At 44.1% G+C, this 9,203-nt stretch overlaps 2 long non-coding RNA genes across 2 annotated transcripts in view; both read right to left on the minus strand.

Annotated features, from left to right (window-relative positions):
* Nucleotides 1–278: 278 nt before the first annotated feature.
* On the minus strand, nucleotides 279–2,952 carry LOC139022634 (uncharacterized). The gene is made up of 2 exons (XR_011475856.1): nucleotides 2,912–2,952; nucleotides 279–2,716 (listed from the first exon to the last, which is right to left on the minus strand). It is a non-coding gene; the product is annotated as an uncharacterized lncRNA (long non-coding RNA).
* Nucleotides 2,953–3,996: 1,044 nt separating this feature from the next.
* LOC112071389 (uncharacterized) overlaps nucleotides 3,997–9,203 on the minus strand; it is a 9,857-nt gene continuing 4,650 nt past the window's right edge. The window contains exon 3 of the long non-coding RNA XR_011475855.1: nucleotides 3,997–4,087. This is a non-coding gene — a long non-coding RNA (uncharacterized lncRNA). The remainder of the gene's footprint in view (nucleotides 4,088–9,203) is intronic.

Below are 9,203 nucleotides of genomic sequence, written 5' to 3' on the forward strand. Positions count from 1 at the left end.
AATCTTGCACCTTTTTACAAATGTCTACATGAGGAAAATGCATGGGTCTGCTTGGCTTGGAGGAGACAGGCTGTCTGATAAGGGTTGGCCTGGATGTGTTCCAGTGATACAGCTTTCATTTACACCTCACAGTATACGGTAGGTTGCTCATAGAAATCAATGATGTATTTCAGTGAATAATGTGAATATGATATCAGAATATGACATTTACTCTCTTAATCAGACATGAAAACCTCTATAGAGAGAGATTAGTAAATAGAAAATGTGACTAAACAATGTCTCAGCAAACATATTTTTTATTGTAAAATAGTGTATCACCACTAAAACAAGCACTACATTAACTCCATGTCACTTGATAGATGTTTGTTAGAAAAGGATACAAAGTGATTCACATATTTTAACACATTTCACATTCAACATTTTTATAATTTCGGGGTATTGTAATATGTAACCCCTAACTGCCCTCACCCCACCCCCTATGCAAAAAAAGTTTTGAGAAAGTGCTTTTAGATCAGGTGAAAGTCACTCAGTAGATACACTGACTGTACAKAACATTTGGAACACCTTCCTAATATTGCGTTGCACTCAATTCATCAGGGCATGGACTCTACAAGGTATTGAAAGCATTCCACAGGGATGCTGGCACATGTTGATTCCAATGCTTCCCACAGTTGTGTCACTGTCAAGTTGTCTGAATCTCCTTTGGGTGGTGGACCATTCTCGATACGTCCGYGAAACTGTTGAGCGTGAAAAACCCAACAGCGTTGCAGTTCTTGACAAACTTAAACCGGTGCTCCTTGTACCTACTACCATACCCCGTTGAAAGGCACTTAAATATTAAGTCTTGCCCATTCACCCTCTGAATGGCACACACACAATCCATGTCTCAATTGTCTCAAGGCTTAAAAATCCTTCTTTAACCTGTCTGCTCCTCTTCATCTACACTGTTTGAAGTGTACTTAACAAGTGACATCAATAAGGGATCATAGCTTTCACCTGGATTCACCTGGTCAATCTATGTCATGGAAAGAAGAGGTCTTCCTAATGTTTTGTAAACTCATTGTATATAGACTGAATTAAAATATAAATCCAGAAATTATGTACAGAGCCTTGCGACATGGGGCCATGKWWWWMCATGGCCCCATGTCGCAAGGCTCTGTACATAATTTCTGGATTTATATTTTAATTCAGTGGTCATGGGTGCACCTCAGCCACGCTCAAGGTCATAAACGATATCATAACCGCCATCGATAAGAGACATTACTGTGCAGCCGTATTGCATCGACCTGGCCCAAGGCTTTCGACTCTGTCAATCACCACATCCTTATTGGCAGACTCAACAGCCTTGGTATCAAATGATTGCCTCGCCTGGTTCACCAACTACCTATCTGATAGACTTCAGTGTGTCAAATCGGAGGGCCTGTTGTCCGGACCTCTTGCAGTCTCTCTATGGGGTGCCATAGGATTCAATTCTCGGGCCGACTCTCTTCACTGTATACATCAAATGATGTCGCTCTCGTTGCTGGCGGATTCTCTGATCCACCTCTACGCAGGCGACACCATTCTGTATACTTTTGGCCCTTCTTTGGACACTGTGTTAACTAACCTCCAGACGAGCCTCAATGCCATACAACTCTCCTTCCGTGGCCTCAACTGCTCTTAAATGCAAGTAAAACTAAGTGCATGCTCTTCACACCGATCACTGCCCGCACCTGCCCGCCCGTCCAGCATCACTACTCTGGACAGTTCTGACTTAGAATATGTGGACAACTACAAATACCTAGGTGTCTGGCTAGACTGTAAACTCTCCTTCCAGACTCACATTAAGCATCTCCAATCCAAAGTTAAATCTAGAATCGGCTTCCTATTTCGCAACAAAGCCTCCTTCACTCATCAAACATACCCTCGTAAAACGGACTATCCTACCGATCCTTGACTTCGGCTATTTCATTTACAAAATAGCCCCAACACTCTACTCAGCAAACTGGATGTAGTCTATCACAGTGCCATCCGTTTTATCACCAAAGCGCCCATATACTACCCACCACTGCGACCTGTATGCTCTCGTTGGCCCTCACTACATATCCATCGCCAAAACCCTGGCTCCAGGTTCCTATAAGTGTTTGCTAGGTAAAGCCCGGCCTTATCTCAGCTCACTGGTCACCATAGCACCCACTCGTAGCACGCACTCCAGCAGGTCACTCCCAAAGCCAATTCTCCTTTGGCCGCCTCTCTTTCCAGTTCTCTGCTGCCAATGACTGGAACGAACTGCAAAAATCTCTGAAGCTGGAGCTCTTACCTCCCTCACTAGCTTTAAGCACCAGCTGTCAGAAGCAGCTCACAGATCACTGCACCTGTACATAGCTCATCTGTAATTAGCCCATCCAATCTACCTCATCCCCATACTGTATTTATTTATTTATCTTGCTCCTTTGCACCCCAGTATCTCTACTTGCACATTCATCTTCTGTACACCCTACCATTCCAGTGTTTAATTGCTATATTGTAATTACTTTGCCACCATGGCCTATTTATATACCTTACCTCTCTTATCCTACCTCATTTGCACATGCTGTTATATCGATTTCTACTGTATTTTTGATTGTATGTTTGTTTATTCCATGTGTAACTCTGTGTTGTTCCATGTGTCGAACTTCTTTGCTTAATCTTGGCCAGGTCACAGTTGTAAATGAGAACTTGTTCTCAACTAGCCTACCTGGTTTAAATAAAGGTGAAATAAAAAATGTATAAATAAATCTTTCTCTGTGTTTTATATGTAGGCCTATCTTTTCATGCACCTTTACCTTAGTTAGCTTATTAGATCAAATCGATTGCATGCTGGCATTATTCAAATCATATTCAAAAATCACAACTCGCTGTAGGAATAAAAGTTTGGGCATAGGCTACTCACATTATCGATGGCAATGATGCCCCCCTTGTCTCACAAGCTCACAGAGACTTCTCGTAATATTCTGTCATAGTTCCGTTTATCCGCATCGATGAACACAAAGTCATAGGTGCCAGCTTCCCCAGCAGTTATCAACTCATCTTAGGACAACAAAAAGATCACGTTGAAAAGGATTCACCCGTTTCACAACGGAATCGTGTTTGGGTTCTTTAAAATCAGTCACCTACCCAGTGTTTTATACACATTAATTTGATCCTCGACTCCATTCTAGAAAAGAGAAAGGATGACAAGGGTAGTTAGTTACATGTCTTTCATTGTCTAGGCATCTGTACTGTTAAGTCCATTTAGATGTTTCAATGTGCTTTAAATAAAATGTTGACTTGATTTCGAGTTTAGATGGTTTGAAGCAGACGATACCAACCATTTTCTGTCACAATGGTTGACCTGTGTTGTGTACAGTAGTATTTCTACTGTTTGGAGGGGGGCATTACGTTCATTGTAGGGATTCTCTGCTGCTTGGCTTTGCACCTTTTCGTAGACACTTTCTTCTGAGCAGACGCCTCACTACTCCACCCACAGCACTTTGTAAGTCTGACTGACAGATGTTAGATACTGAATATTGCTGTATTGAAGCTTTTGGAGAGACAATCAATGTTTCTGATTCCAACGGTTGAATGGGTTTAGATGTTGTTTTGGGTTGAAGTACTGGACAAACAGATCTAATTCCTGTCTAGAGGAATATTGGAGCAAGTAAACTAGCTGAATGACTAGCGGAATGTTATCTGACCTCTTTAAAGAAAGGTTTAGCAATGTTCACGTATTCGTCGTCTATTTTCACATGCTACCACTTGACCACTCTCTTACAACCAACGCCATGTTCAGGTGTTGTACCCCGTGTACATCCCTGGAGAGAGGAAATATTAACATTAGTTCTCTTCTGATATTAGAATGAGGGCAGTTCATTCAGAATTAGTGAATGTTGAAAAGTTGTGTCACAATGAAAGATGTTCCAAATAATAGGCAGTAACATTAAATGTTTTTCAGGATGAAGCTTGTGTTTATCATTACATACCAATTTCAATGTTTTGCTGGCATTGATTCAGTTTGGCAAATTTGCCATCAGTTGTGCTTGTTCACTAGCACACCAGCATGAATGCTCCATGGGTCCTCAAGGGTTTTCTGCAACATGAAGGCGAGAATTTTTTATTTAACCTTTATTTAACTAGGTAAACCATTTAATAACAAAATTCAATGATGGCCTATCAAAAGGCAAAAGGCCTCCTGCCGGGACGGAGACTGGGATTCCGTTTTTTTTTTTTTTTTTTTTTTTTTAAATATAGGACAAAACACACATCACGACAAGAGAGACAAACACAACAGTGCTATAAAGAGCGACCTAAGACAACAAACATAGGAAGGCAGCAAAACACATGACAACAAAGCATGTATAGCAACACATCATGACAACAACATGGTAGCAACACAACATAGTATCAGCACAAAACATAGTACAAACATTATTGGGCACAGTCAAACGCACAAAGGGCAAGAAGGTTAAAGACAACAATACATCACACAAAGCAGCCCCACAACTGTCAGTAAGAGTGTCCATGATTGAGTCTTGAATGAAGAGATTGACATAAAACTGTCCAGTTTGAGTGTTTGTTGCAGCTCGTTCGAGTCGCTAGCTGCAGTGAACTGAAAGACGAGTGACCCAGGCATGTGTTGTGCTTTGGGGACCTTTAACAGACTGTGACTGGCGAATGGGTGGTTGTATGTGGGAAGATTAGGGCTGCAGTAAGCTATCTCAGATTAGGGGGGAGTGAGGCCTAAGAAGGTTTTATTAAATAAGCATCAACCAGTGGGTCTTGTGACGGGTTACAGAGATGACCAGTTTACAGAGGAGTATAGACGTGCAGTGTTGTGTCCTATAAGGAGCATTGGTGGCACATCTGATGGCCGAATGGTAAAAGAACCTCTAGCGAGAGCAACCACTTCACCTGCCGATCTATCTAATTACATCTCCATTATCTAGCTTGGGTAGGATGGTCATCTGAATCAGGTTAGTTTGCAGCTGGGGTGAAAGCAGGGAGCGATTACGATAGAGAGAAACAAAGTCTAAATTAACTTTAGCCTGCCAGCTTTGAATTTGTGCTGAGAGAAAGGACAATGTACCCGTCTTCCCATACATGACCCTTGTTGTGGAAGTGTTCAGAACAGGTTAAGGGTTGAAACAAGCTTGTTGCGTCACTAAGAAAAGCTTTTGTTACAGAGCGTTTAACATAAAATCAAGAAATGATGTTGTTTGATTTCAACAATCGACAAAAAAGACTAAAACATGACTTTTTTTATGGACAAAATCTAATCGAAAATGTTAATTACACCGTATTGCTGACTGCAGCTTCTCAGCACAGTGTTGTATAGTACTGTGCTGACCTTCTCAGTGGTCTATAGATAGCCTATTGAACGCTGTTCATTGATACTTAGTAGAAAACCAGTGTCCTCTCTTGTACACTCTGGTTTGTATGTACAGTACATTCCTGCCTTTTCATCTCATAAACACCCTGGTTCTCCCCAGTCTTACCAGTCCAACCCTAGCCCTAGTTTCATGTCTCTCATCCCCGTTCAACCCTAACACTAGCCTCAAAAACAACCACAACCTAACCCTGGCTCAACCCACCCAGTCCAGTCTTACCAGTCTGATTTTGCGTCATGACCAGGATGTTCTCTCAGTGAGTTGTTCACGACCATACTGCCCGCACTGGGTCGTTCTTCCCTCCACTGTGCTTCTTACCTGCAGGGCAGAGATCCAATTCCTGTGCCTGAACCAAAAACAACTCAGTTACAAGATTTAGTTTTTGCATGGTACACCCATCTAAACGTCATTTGATTGTCAGCCCCAAAGCCGTGTTCGCAACCATGGCAAATTATTAATTAACAGGGTGTTCAGGATTTTAGCAAGTTCTAACCTTTGTAAACGAATTCTTTACTGTTCAACATCAGGATAAGAAAATGCAGTGCATTAAAGATTGTTTAAAAAGACTGGATATGATCTGATTGCACACGTAAACTTGGGCATGGCATGCAATATGTATGTTTGCCTATTACTAATCAGGCCCGTCCTTGAAACTACTCTGCCGTATCAGTAAACATTAAACAACCCGCCTGAAAATCCCCATCGTTCACCTTCTTAATATGTGTGACATAAAACGCCGCCTTATTTTCCTGGTATACTTTGGAAACTAGGCCAAGGCCATCTTTTCTAAAGGAAATAGTGAACTTCGATCCTAAATGTCTTTGAAGTGCTGATGACAGAATGTTAAACCTTTCAGTGGATCCATTTGCTGTCAAGGCACGTGGGCTATCTGACAAACAACATTTTTATGAAAAGACAACAACAAAAGGCAAATAAGCTGTGGACCTGCTTAAACACGAGTTTGAATTCAATGGACGTAAGTTTTGCATTGACTTTTTCTCCAACGCTACGCTGCCTTTGCACACTGCGTCAAATTTCCGTAGAACATTGTCTCTATCACCAGTGATGGCCACACACTCCTCAATGCAAAAACACATTATTCTGTTCACCTGTTAAATTCTACTAGTCATTGTTATAAAACCGCTTTCCTTTCTTGCAGATAGAGCAAAATATCCTTAACAATTACTAATACGTAGTGCGAATAGGCGCCAGAGTGATAATGAGATATGCGCATGGTAATTGTTTGTAGTCATGTGGCTACTTCACTGGGAATATTGAACCCACATGGCCAAAAAGTGGTTCATAATTTATTCTGCATATGGTTGCTGAAAATATGTATTATGTGTATAAACCAGCGAATATGTCTCTTAGAGAAATGATGAAATTACATGTATTCAGACGGAAAAACTATCAGAATTAACCTACCACCGTGCTGTGCACCATTAATAAAACTTGCTCTGATCTGAAGCTCTGGATCGGATGATTTAGAGTCAAAATTAAACTTGGCTCTAATCTTACTTACTATGAAGTGGGTGCAATTAAAGGAGATTATGGGACCAAATAGTTATACAGTACTTGTTCTAGGACTATGTGTAGCAACCTGGTGAGTATGAAAACCATCACAAGAAAAGGTCAGGAATTTTATTATGCAATGATCATGGAAATTAAATAAATAATAGCCTAGAAAATTACGATGTCCCTTATTTTCTAATTATTTTAAATGCACAAGCATAAAATAGACTTTTCTTTCTCTCACTTAACAGCAAATGATTGGCATTCTTATCTAACACTGTTGCTCAATTGTTTATGAACTCAAGCGTCGGTTCCAGTATATCCCCACATCGCACCAATCACTACATGCAGCGGTCGTCGCACCAGAGCTGTTGTGTCTAATCTCTCTCGCTAGGTGAGGTGGTTGATGTTAGTGTAACTTATCCAAGGTACCCAGTTGCGCGCGCGCACTGCGGGTCGTGCCGACCATTAGCCAATCAAAACTCCTGCTATCCCTGCACAAGTTCGACCACGGACATGCCAGTTGAATGTTTCTTTGCGATTTGAGCCGGGCAGTTACCCCTGGCGTTTGGAAGGCAGCATGCGCTTGGCGAGGTGTGCGATTGGAGCAGGAGGCGATATGGGCATGAGTTAAAGACCAGGTTAGCCTTTCTTTCCTTCCTTCTTACTTCACGTCTGTCCTTGTCACTAAACGAGATGGTCCACGGTTGGCTTGTGGGTTATCTTTCATTTATTTGGCGTGGGCTACGGCCAAACAGTAGCATGTGTAAAGTTGGGTTAATAAACCGTCAATTCGTAAACTCAATCCTCTGTCTGGACAATTGTTCCTTTATGATCTAGTCAGGTCATTCATTTGGTGTCAGAAGTAAAAACGTTGATAAAAGTTAGCCAGCTAGCTAGTTGACTTCTTTGGCTAGCTACCGTAGTTGAGAACGGGGTTGAAAATGCTTCGAGGGAATCCGAAAGTGAAGATGGAGGTAGGGGACAATTATGGCCAAGGAGGTGCATGTGCATGGACGTCGGAGGATCTGGCTGAGGAGATCGCCAGGGCGTCGGAGCGCAGAGGCCGCTTGAGGGAGGACGTTAGAGTGATGGCCGCTGAAGCGGGCATGAGTGGCTCGTCGACTGTGCTTTGCGCGGATTCTGGTAGGCGGACCGAAGGGGTGACGTCGACGCGGCGGGACGAGGAATCTGGGGCTCAGGATGTAAACAAACATGAAGGCGCCCAATCCCCGGCTGCGTCCGTATCTGTTAAGACCCCGAAGTATTCCGGTAAGGCGGATAGGGAAGCTTTTCATGCTCAGTTTGAACTGTTAGCTCATTTAAGGGGGTGGTCGAATGAAGATAGGGCACTGCAGTTGGCTTCATGCCTCACGGATGATGCTCTGGCCTGTTTGATATTGATTAGCCCCGAGGACAGACGTGATTATGGTGCTTTAGTCGGAGCACTGAGGAAGCGCTATGGACAGTGTGTACAGCCCGGGCTACTGCGCTCTGAACTGAGTAATAGACGCAGGCAGCCTGGAGAGCCTCTACGGGTGCTAGCTAATGACATTGAGAGCCTCTCTCGGTGGGCATATGCTCACATGCCCCCCTCCGTGCAGAGCGAGCTAGCATGGGACSAGTTCATACAGGCGCTCTCTCCTACGGAGCTGCGCATACAGACCCAGCTGGCTCATCCTGAGTCATTGCAGATAGCCTTGGAGATGGCTTTGGAGAGGGAGCTGGTGTGGGCTGGGGCTTCAGCTGGGGCTTTGGTGGGGGTGCAGGGAGACAGACCCTCTGTGCGAGCTGGGGGGCAGAGCAGCCCGGAGGCGGAAAAGCCTGCATGGGTGGCTGAAATGACAGAACTTATTTGTGCTGTGTCGCTACAGGTGGCACGAAACACACGCCCTGGTCCCAGGGTCTGCTGGGGTTGTGGCCAGTCAGGCCATCTGAACCGGGATTGCCCCATGTCCACCAGAGCTCAGGGAAACGGCTCGGGTCCGCATAGACCGGATAGTGCGGACCCCTGGTTTTCTATCCCAACCACCATCTTCTTCAGGAGGAGCCCACCGGCACAGACAGGGAAGCAAGGCTCCACTTCCCCCAGAAGCAGACGAGGGCAAGCGGATGGAGCCTGTTGTTGTGGTGGGCCGGACCTGTGTTGGGGACTTTTGGCATGTCCCTGTCACTGTGGAGGGGGTGCCCTGCTCCGCCCTGGTGGACACTGGGTCCACAGTAACCCTGGTGAGGCCAGATATTGTGCCAGGTTGGACTCAGTGTGAGCCCACAACTGTGCAGCTCCGTACAGTCACAGGTGAGCTG

This window comes from Salvelinus sp. IW2-2015, unplaced genomic scaffold, assembly GCF_002910315.2.
Source record: "Salvelinus sp. IW2-2015 unplaced genomic scaffold, ASM291031v2 Un_scaffold1602, whole genome shotgun sequence".
NCBI classification, from domain to species: Eukaryota; Metazoa; Chordata; class Actinopteri; order Salmoniformes; family Salmonidae; genus Salvelinus; species Salvelinus sp. IW2-2015.